This window comes from Nannospalax galili, unplaced genomic scaffold (assembly GCF_000622305.1).
Source record: "Nannospalax galili isolate Female #2095 unplaced genomic scaffold, S.galili_v1.0 scaffold140, whole genome shotgun sequence".
Lineage (NCBI taxonomy): Eukaryota > Metazoa > Chordata > Mammalia > Rodentia > Spalacidae > Nannospalax > Nannospalax galili.
The window spans coordinates 12,053,323-12,064,761 of NW_008352267.1; the positions used below are offsets into that span (position 1 = coordinate 12,053,323).

Below are 11,439 nucleotides of genomic sequence, written 5' to 3' on the forward strand. Positions count from 1 at the left end.
AGGTGAGGTGAGGAGGTGAGGAGGTGAGGAGGTGAGGAGGTGAGGAGGTGAGGAGGTGAGGAGGTGAGGAGGTGAGGAGGTGAGGAGGTGAGGAGGTGAGGAGGTGAGGAGGTGAGGAGGTGAGGAGGTGAGGAGGTGAGGAGGTGAGGAGGTGAGGAGGTGAGGAGGTGAGGAGGTGAGGAGGTGAGGAGGTGAGGAGGTGAGGAGGTGAGGAGGTGAGGAGGTGAGGAGGTGAGGAGGTGAGGAGGTGAGGAGGTGAGGAGGTGAGGAGGTGAGGAGGTGAGGAGGTGAGGAGGTGAGGAGGTGAGGAGGTGAGGAGGTGAGGAGGTGAGGAGGTGAGGAGGTGAGGAGGTGAGGAGGTGAGGAGGTGAGGAGGTGAGGAGGTGAGGAGGTGAGGAGGTGAGGTGAGGAGGTGAGGAGGGGAGGAGGGGAGGAGGGGAGGGGAGGAGGGGAGGGGAGGGGAGGAGGCAGTGTGGTCTTCTATGGTGACCACCACATGTGACTATTGAACTATTTAAAAACTGACCAGCTCAAGCTGAAGTATGTTGCATGTAAAGTCATGCATAACATCTGAAGGTTCAGCACAACAGCAATCTATATAAAATATCTTGTTCATAACTTATATTTAATACACATTTGAATCATATTATTTGGCTATATTGGGTTGAATAAAATATGCCATGAAAATTGTCACTGTCCATTTCTTTTCCCATTTATTTGAATGTGGCTACTGAAACAGTTGAAATTACACAGGTAGCACTTTGGTAGTTCATATTATATTTCTACTGGGTAGTACCCACATAAAAATATACAAGAAAGGTATATATCAAATGTTAGATATTTGGGACTTTTTCATTAATCTTAGAATCACAGTAATTAAAAAATAATTTCAACAGCTACTATTCTTATATCCTATATGTCAAAGAACATCCATAATTCTTTTACTTAAAAATTTAAAGACAAGAGTAAAATTATTTAAATGCAATTTTTATCTAAAAGATTAACTTCTGCTCTAAGCATTTAATATCAATCTGAGACAGGGAGACAAAATATAAGGGCATCTAAGTGATACATTATTATATTGAAGTATAGAAAGGATTTCCAAGAAAACTCTCTCACAAAAGCTGAATGAATAGAGGACTTTAAAATACTCATCATAAAGAAAAGATGAAAGTTTAAGGATATGGATGGACTTACCACTTTGAGTTGATCATTGCCCAATAAGTACATAAATCAAAGCATCACATTATATTTCAAACATATAAACAAATACTATATTTTAAACAAAACATAAGTGAAATAAGATGAAGAGTTGTGCAAAGTAGTACAGGAGAAAAAGGTGGTATTGTTACCCTGCCCTGCTAATTTGCATTGAGATAACCTGAAGAGACTACATCCCATGCTTCCTGGATATGCTTCATTGGTAAGCCCTTGTCTTTCACTAATGTATCTTATTTCTACCATTATCTATAAAAGAAGCAAATGTTCTTTCACCTTGAAAACTGAAATGCCCTTTCCTGATATAATCAGATGCTTTCCAACCCCTTTTAAAGGAAAGGAAATTGCTTCTCTGGCTTCGAGCCACCGTGCAGCTGAGTGCATGCCTCTCAGAGAAAGAAAGGCACCCAAATGAATGACTTTCTTCTGGAAACAAGACAGCCCCACACTCATTCCATATATGCTGCTGTCATTGAGACACTAATGTAATAAATAAAAATAAATAATGATAGCTCACCATGTGTACCTGTCAGAGATGTGGTAAGGATAGAAAGCCATTTCCAGCCAATAAAAGGTTAAATTGAATTGTTTAAAGGAAAGTGACCCAAAACTCTGTGTGGAAATTCCACCTGTACCACTAGCCCATCCAATGGGAAGGAAAGAAGGAAGAGGAGGGAGAAGGAAGTGAGAGAGGAAGAGGGGAGAGGAGAGGAGGGCAGGGGAGGGGAAGAAGGGAAGGGAAGGGAAAGGAAGGGGGGAAGAAGGGAAGGGAAAAAGGGAAGGGAAGAGGGAAGGGAAGAAGGGAAGGGAAGGGAGGGAAAAAGGGATGGCACCTATTATGCACACATCTTGTTTGAAATATATTTTACTCCAAAGTTAGCTTCCTTTATTTCGCTCATCATAAAAACCATGGATATTATGTGGTATATCAGTGTCACATTTTACTATCACTCTCATATTTGTGTCCTCTTTTTTTTTAATTTTTCCTTAATTACAGGAAGTATGGAGTTGTTTAGTGCTCATGCTGTCACTCCCACACTACTTCACCTTATTTATTTTGCTATTTTACTCCAAAGTTAGCTTCCTTTATTTCGCTCATCATAAAAACCATGGATATTATGTGGTATATCAGTGTCACATTTTACTATCACTCTCATATTTGTGTCCTCTTTTTTTTTAATTTTTCCTTAATTACAGGAAGTATGGAGTTGTTTAGTGCTCATGCTGTCACTCCCACACTACTTCACCTTATTTATTTTGCTCAAAATAGAAGACTAAGAATGCAGTTCAGAACAAGCACAGTGAATTGCCTAGGATTTGGCATGGTTAAATTTACATCCTCTTTGCCCTGAATCATGTTTATTCCTACACATTTCTATTCTCTTGTGATAGTGGTTCTATCTGAGGCTAGTGAGAGAACTGTGATTTCACCAATTTCTAAACAGGGATGAAGGGGACTTGGAGACCTGCATTAACAGCACTATGGCCTTGCATAAGGCCATGTATTCAAATACCAAGTCATAACAAAGCTGCCTTTCAAAATCACACTAACAGTTTCAGAACTTTATCAGTGTAATCTTAAGCTATTTTCTACAGACATACAAGATGGAATTAATTCAGTTACAGCTGTTGTGTAACCAGAAGATTGCTCTGTGGAGAAACACCAAAACAATGCATTGGACATGACTCTTCCCCTGAAAGACGTGAGATCAAGGGGAAGAAAAGAGTTCCAGTAATCTATTGCTGCATAAGGTTCCATTCCAAAACTCAGTGGCTTAAAGCAACAACCACTGTATTATATACAACTTTGAAGATTGGGAATTTGAGCAACATTCATAATATACAGCTCATTTCTTGCTTCATGGAGTCTTGGCTGGGGGTCTCTTAACAAGGGCTGGAGGGTCTGAAAAGACATGCTTACATTGTGGGGCTCAGATTCTGCTAGTTATTCTCCACATGACCTATCTCTCTACTTGAGAATCAGTCTACTCTTATCATTTGGCAGTCTGGACTAAGAATCTTTCCAAGGATGAAAGTGGAAGCTTCAACTTCTTAAGATTTGGGGCCAGAAGCCACACATTGTAACCCTGTTGCACTCCACTGTACCTTGCAGACCAGAAACAGCACAGGTACAGAGGAGAAGAAAGCAACTTCATCACTTAATACAAAGAGTGGTAAGGTCACCTCATTACGGATAGGAGTAATTGCCATAGCTACCTTTTTCTTCTAAATTGGCATGCAAAGTAACGGATCTCCTTATGACATTTACATGTGTACTTGCTTTTGCTTTACCCCCTCCCTATTCTTCCCCCATCTGACTGCCACCCTCCAGCTCCATCCCCGCTGAACTGTTCCACTCCACAAGTCCACCTTCATCTTTCATGTCACATGAGTTCTAGCACCCTCTCCATATGCATCCCTTAAATACACATGTATAACAATTAGAAGCTCAGATTTGTATGCTGAAGAGAGCATATGGTATTTGTCTTTCAGAGTCTGTTACCTCATTTAATGCAATATTTTCAGGATCCATTAATTTTCCTGTGAATTTCATTTTTTTCTTTAGAGCTGAACAAAATTTCATTGTGTATTATGTACCACATTTTCATTATGCACTTATCTGTTACCACTATCTTTGAAATAATCTGCCAAGTACTTTTGAAACAAGTAGGAACAAAGAGCAAAAGACTGGATACAAAAATACATGTTTATAAAAATACAACTTTTTAAAAAAAGAATTGAAGAAATGTATAGGACATGGAGTAAATATATGTAATAAAAGCTTTGTCATGACTTGTCAACAATAAAACTGAAATAGCCACAGTATGTATAAAGTGTCATCTACACACATTCATGGGAAAATTAAATGTTGGACTGAACATACAGCTCACCACAAAGAACTTGCCTAACATGCACAAGATTCACAGCCCTGGAAAAAATGAACAGGAAAAAGAATAGGGACTGTATCAACAATTACAATGCTGTTTACATCGTATAGGCATGAACAATACATGAAATCACATGATTTCTCTGCAAGAAGACCCTGACTTTGTTAATTATAAACCCCAGTTTTCCCAAGGAGTATGTAATAAGATTCTAGAGAAGCAGAATTCTCTAAGACATACTTTGAGAGACACGTTTGTTCTTCAAGTGGAGGTGTTACAATGGTTTTCAGAAGCAAGAAGAAGCAATATAGGTAATATTTCTCAGTATTTCCTGTCAAATAATTGTGGGATCCCCTTGTTCCTTCCTCTTTTTGACTATCAGGAGATGGGAAAAAAGAGGGCCCACTGCAATGCTTTGGGTATGGTTTGTCCTTAAGAAGTTTATGGGTATGAGGTTTGGCCTTCAGTTTTCCAGTGTTTAGGCAATAGTACCATGAAAAAGTAGAGCCTTGGGGCTGAAGAGATGGCTCAGCAGTTAAGAGGAAAGAGGACCCGCGTTCAGTTCCCAGCACCCACATGGTGGCAACCAATCATCCATAACTCCAGTTCCAGAGGGTCTGACACCATCTTCTGGCCTCCATGTGCATTGCATGACATAAGTGCACTTCTATACATGCAGGCAAAACATAAACATAAAAATAAATTTAAAAAAAAAATTTTAAGTAAGGCCTTTATGAAAAGTAACTGGATCGCCATTACTGTTGTGAATACTTTATTGCTTTTCCTGAAGTGGGTGGAGTCTGGAAAGAAACATATCAGCTTCCTCAAGAGAAAGCTATTATAAAAAGGGGGGACCTGGCTCTTCCCCAGTTTTCTTCTCTCACCATGTGAGCTTTCTCTCTTTACATGTACGCCACCACCATGTCATCTGCTGTGCTGACATGGGAAGAAATATTCACATATGGCTTGTAGGTACCATCTATTCATTTGGCATGCCTTCATTCTTTGTTACATGATGAAATCATGAGCTGTCAATTGCAAATATTGAGAACTGATAAGGGTTTTCTTGTTTTTCAAGACTATGTTCACTGTGCACTGTGTGTAGAACACATACAATGAAGATATTTAAGTCAACAAAGAATTTACAAGGCATAAAGAGGGTAAAGAGGCAAAGCATAAGTTGACTGGATACAAAGCAATCTGCAGATTCAGTGTGATCCCTGTCAAAAATCCAGTAACATATTTCACAGGACAAAAAAAAAAAAAACTAAAATTCAAATGAAACCACAAAACTCCAGATGCACAAAGACTTTTGAGAAAGAAGAGAGCTGAAGACATCGTGCCTCCTGATTTTAAATCCAGACAGTTGCCATAAAAGCAGATGCACAGAATAATGAGGCAGGATACAGAACACAGAAATAAGCCCATAGCACACAGTCACCCAGTCTTTGATAAGTGCACTAAGAATGCACAGTGGGAGAAATTTCTTCAGAGGTGTTGGGAAAACGGACATCTGCTTGCAAAGATCGAACTGGACACTTGTCTTAAACCATATAAAAATAAGAAAAACTAGATTAAAAATTTAATGTAATGTGATCAAAACCTACAGAACTCTTAGAATACAACACAGAGAAAACTCTATGATGTCGATCTTAATAATGACTCTTTGGATATAACACCAAAATCGTAGGCAAAATTTTTGGCAGAGCAAAAGAAATAACAAAATTTAAAAGCTACTATATTATAGAAAAAATACGTGCAAATGACCAATCTCATAAGATTTTATTACCCAAAGCACACAAAGAGCACAATTAATAAAAGAGCAAAAAAAAACTGTTTTAAATTGAACAACAAACATGAATATGCAGTTCTCAAAAGATGTGCAAAGGACCATCAAGGATGCGAAAAAAAAAATCTCAAATAAAAAATGCAAATCAAAACCACAAGGAATTATCATTTCACACTGAAGTATTAGCAAAAAGGACAAGTGAGCTATGACTAGTGGTATTCATACCTACAATCTCAGCACTCAGAGGGGGAAACAGGATGGATTTTGGAAAGGTAAATAAGTTTAGACATTATAATAGAGAGTATGAAGTTTCCACAAAAAAAGTTAAAATGAAATTATATGATCCGCAATTCCATATGGATATGGATATACAGGAATATATATGTAATAATATAATGGGAAATAAAATCTGTATGTCAAAGGAATATTTGTACCTTCACATTCACAGTAGCATTTTTCACACTAGAAAAGTGAAGACCAGCCTAAGTAGTATCTATCAATGAATGAATGGCTGAAGAAGTGTGGTACATATAAAAATTAGAATATTATTTGACCTTTAAACCAAAGAAGAAGATTCAAGAAGAATCTGTGACAATACAGATAATATAGCTGGTATATAAAGAAAATTATTATATATTCTCACTTATATGCAGATTCTACAAAAGGTGAACTCAGAGAAACAGATTGGAATGGAGTAGATTACATAGTGGGGGGACATTGGTCACATAGTACAAACACCCAATTATAACATGAATAAATTCTGCAGATAGCACTAAAGCACAGCAATGGATATGTTCACTCAATTGATTGTGGCTATCCTTACACAATGCATATGTACATCAAATAATCCACTGAACAGCTTGAATGACAATATATTTTTAAGCTAGTAAGTTGTGCTTTAACAGCTGTGAGGATCTACTCCAACTCCGTGCACTTGTTACAATCCTTGATGAAAGATTTTACAGTGTGTGTGGGGAAAGAGCTTTGGTAGAGAAGGCTTAGAGATCACACAGAGGAGGCCAATGGGTAGTTCTTTGGCACATGTTCTAGAGTGACTTCATAAGAGATATGAAGGTGAATATAGTTTGATAGATGCTTAAGAGTTGGACAGTCAGATGAAGAGGCAATCAAAGAGAGGCAGGCATATGCAAAGCCAAAAATCAAATAAACAACAATAAAAGATAAACTTATATTGCAGTTACAGTTATACACAAGAACTATGAAGTGTTTCCGCAGAAATTATTCTGACCATCTGCGGACTGAGTTTATTCAAGTTATGTAGAAAGTGTCCATCCTGTTTTAATCAACAAATATTTAGCTTCACAAATAGCATGGGTAAAGCCATGGTAGCATTCACTATCTTAGGATTATATAGAGACCCCAGAAATTTGAGAGCAGTGGTGCTACATGGTCAGACTTCACAGGAACTAACTGGGAGATGGACCAGAAGTCAGCCTCCCTAACTGCTCTGTAGACAGCATGTTTTCATATGTTTCTGCCTGTTTTCTACCAGCTACTTCACTTGTCTCCCTCTTTTCCAAGGATTCTTTCCTGCTCCTGCATGCATGTCTCCAAAGGATTATTTTAGCCCCTCTACACAATGGTAACTTTTCATGCACACTTTTGATACATATCCCTAAGGTTAACTGCTTTAGGCAGATCTGTTTCCAAATTCTAAATTCCAAAGAGGTGGATCTGATTGGCTGTTTTCCCAAATTTTTTTGTGTGTGTGTAGACTATGCAAGCCATAGCTAGAACATGACCTTGGGGTAGATGCACCTCCCTGGTCCAATAAGTTTTATCCAGATGGTGTAGGTCACATGGTGCCACACCATAACAAATCTACTTATTAGTGAGCAAAGGCCTCTGCAACTTCCCTTAGAAGTGCTGAGGAAATAGCAGGCCATTATAAACAAGTCTAGTACAGCTTTGATAATTTTGCTCAACTGAGAAACCATTTTCAGCCCAGATACTAATCAAGAAACAATTCTTTCTGCCAAATGAAGTATAATGAAACAAGCTTGCAATTGCTGCAGTGGGAAAGAACGGAGGCAGCTGGCCAGAGCACACAGAGCAAAATCCTGGGGTGTGCAAAGAGTATGTAAGTTGGAAAGGGGAATGATAATACGAACAGGGAGCAAAAAAGGCATATTAGAGAGCATTCATCCATCTTCAGTACAAGAAATTCACTCTGGCCAGTTTGAGTAATACCTAAGTTAGAAACAATCTCTCTCTCTCTCTCTCTCTCTCTCTCTCTCTCTCTCTCTACCATATGTATGTGTAGTGCATGTGAGTGTGTGAGTGTGTGTGTGTGTGTGTGTGTGTGTGTGTGTAGTGGAGGGATACATGTGTGTGAGAGTGTTCATGCACATACATGCATATGCATGTGGAGGTCAGAAATGGACATTGGGAATCTTTCTGAATTGCTCTCCACCCTATTTTGGGGAACAGAGTCTCTTCCTGAGCCTGCAATTCATTGATTGGGTTTATAAGCATGTGCTACCTCACTTGGGTTTCATATGGGTGCTAGAATTCTAAACTCATGTCCTTTCTCTTGCTAGGCAAGCAAGTGGGTACACTCAGACATCACCCCAGCTCTCACATGAGTACTTCATAAAGCATAAGGTGAGGGGCCTGTGAGATGTAGTTCAGTGGATAAAGGTACTTGCCACCAAGCCTGAGGAATCTGACTTTGATTCCTAGAACCACATGGTGAAGAGAGAGAACTGACTCCTGGAAATAATTGTCCTCTGACCTACGCGCACACACACACATGCACACACACGCACACACACACACACACACACACACACACACACACACACCAAAAATACTCTCTTACAGATAAAGCAAAATGGCTGTTGGACAGAAAAATGTGCAGTGTTCATTACAGAAACTATCTCTTGAGCAATAAGCAATTAGCAGAGAAAGTTGGCAGAAGGCGATGCTGAGAACAACCTGTTTACCAATACTGTTGAAAACACTGCTTAATAAAGGTGAAATCTGAAGGAATGCAGATAAAATAGAATCAAGTCTTCTGCTGGGAAAAAGGATAACCACTAAAATACACACAATGCTTTCTCTGTGCTGGAAGCCCTTTCAAACACTGTTCATTTTTTAACTCATTTAATCTTTGTGTCAGCATAATGAAGTTGTCAGGTGGGTCCCATTTAGTGAAGGAAATGTGGCTTACATAGGAATCTATTGAGGAAGTGACTGTGATGGGATCAAATCCCTGGCTTCTGACTGCACTACACACTTTCCCTAACAACCTATCACAATAGTCAAGGCCAGGAATGGAACTAGCAAAATCCATACAAAGCAAGAGAAGAAATCTAAGATTAGACATAGCTCTCCTGACAATATGATAAGTTAAAGGTTTCAGATTTTCTGGTTAATAGAATAACAGGTAATTATGAAGAGAATCTATGACATACTGTTTGCATTTTCTTGACTCTATAGATGCTAAGGTTAAGTATATAGTGGGCATCTTACTCCATATCATAAAACCATACTTTCCCTACTCACCCTGTCCTGCTCTCCCCCGGGGTTGTTACAGATCACTGAAGTGATGACTAGAGCTTGGACACTCTTTGTTTATGCCGTGACATAAGGAACGCATTTTGTATGACTTTTCCATCCTGGCTTTAAATAATATTTAAACAAGAAAAGTTCCTGCTAACTTGATTAATTTTACTCTGATCTATGTCCAGGAAAAGAAGAGAAATAGAATGAGAGAGCCGGGAAGCACCTGGCTGTAATTGTCTGCAGCCCATCTTTGGTCAGTTGTTTATGTTGCAAAGTTTTAAGAATTTCAGTTCTTTCCTTTCCTGTTTGTCTTCACGGATGAATCCAATGGAACCCAAATTGCAATTATTTGTAAACAACTGAAGATTATTTTGTTGGTAGAAAGGCTTGTCTACAATTTTAGATAAACTTAAGTCATGTGTACTAGAAAAAAAGCCAAACATTAGTTTTAAACTAACAAATGCACCATCATTTTGTCTCCCATTCAGGTTTGCCGCTTATAATATGGCTAATTGCCTGCTGAGAGTAGACTAAACTGTATACACTTGGGGGATTCCACTAGCAGCACACACTTAACCATATGGCAAATCGATGCAGGAGTTTTAATGTGCTCTGTTTCCTGATCTTCCTGCTCTCTTTGGGCCTGAATTTCTTCATACAAGTAAAAAGAGAAGAGGCAGCTCAAACTCCCTTGAATTTTCCACTCTCTGATATTTCTTAAAATAGTTTCTAGTTCTTCCCTAAAAACATAGAACTAGAACAATAAATAAGACATGAGAGGCCTCAAAAGCATCCTATTTAAAAATTGACAACTTTGACCTTCCTTTTTTTCATTTTTTTTCATTTTGCTCTCCTTGAACATATAATCTATGCATAGCATAGATTAACATTTTCTGTGCATTACTCTGGGCAATATCCTAACAGTAATTTGGATGAAGCTGATTCTATCATTATTACTATTGTAAAAATGAGAAAATGTAAAACAATTAAATCACTTTTTTTTTTTTAAGACGGGGACTCTCTATATACCTAGATCCCCTGGAACTTACTATGCAAACCAGACTGGCCTTGATCTTACAGAGATCTGCCTGCGCTGGGATTAAAGGAATGCACCACCATGCCCGGCTACACAGTTTTTTGTTTTGTTTTGTTTTGTTTTGTTTTGTTTCACTTCAAAGATATTAGTGGATATTGCTCTCTGAACAAAATTTTTTTTTAATCCTATGAGGGAAAATAGTTAACTCTGTTCCAGGAGCTATTCAAGGTACTAGGGATATAAATAAGTGACTAACTCAACAGCCCTTCCTTTATGAAGCTTATAATGTAGAATAAAAAGTCAAATAACAACTGTTACTTTTTAAATATGTAATTCTGAATAGTGAGTGTTGTAAATACTCAAACAGAATAATTCATCAGAGACTGCATGACAGAATGGGCTCTGAGGAAGGAACTTTGAAATAATGGTATTTAAGTGGAGATCTAACTAATGAGAAAGTTCTACACATACGAAGGTCTGGGTGTGGACTATTCCAAATAGGTGGGGAAAGAGACTTGTGAATATGGTCTGAAGAAGGAATATGAAAGACATATTTAAGATATGAACAGGCGTACTGTGCGTGGATCGTTGTAAACAAGTAGGATAGCACAGAAAATTAATTAGAGACATGAACAAAGAACAAGGGCTAAGTCACAGGGCCTCATAGGACAAAAGAAAGTACATGGTTTGTATGCACAATAAAGTGGGAAATCATTGGTTTACACTGATTTAAAGAAAGTTAAAGATAGATGGTAGATAGATGACAAGAATAGATGATAGATAATTCTTAGCTAGATAAATGATAGGTGATAGGTAGATAGATGAAAGATAGATGATAGATAGATAGATAGATAGATAGATAGATAGATGATATATAGATAGATGATAGATAGATGATTGATAGATAGATAATAGATAGATAGATAGATGATAAATGATAGATAGATAGATAGATGATAGATGATAGATAGATAGATAGATAG

The 11,439-nt window shown here is 38.1% G+C and overlaps 1 long non-coding RNA gene across 1 annotated transcript in view; it reads right to left on the reverse strand.

The window, feature by feature from the left end:
- Positions 1–11,439, reverse strand: part of LOC115066966 — a 21,491-nt gene that overhangs the window by 7,788 nt on the left and 2,264 nt on the right. The window lies entirely within an intron of this gene.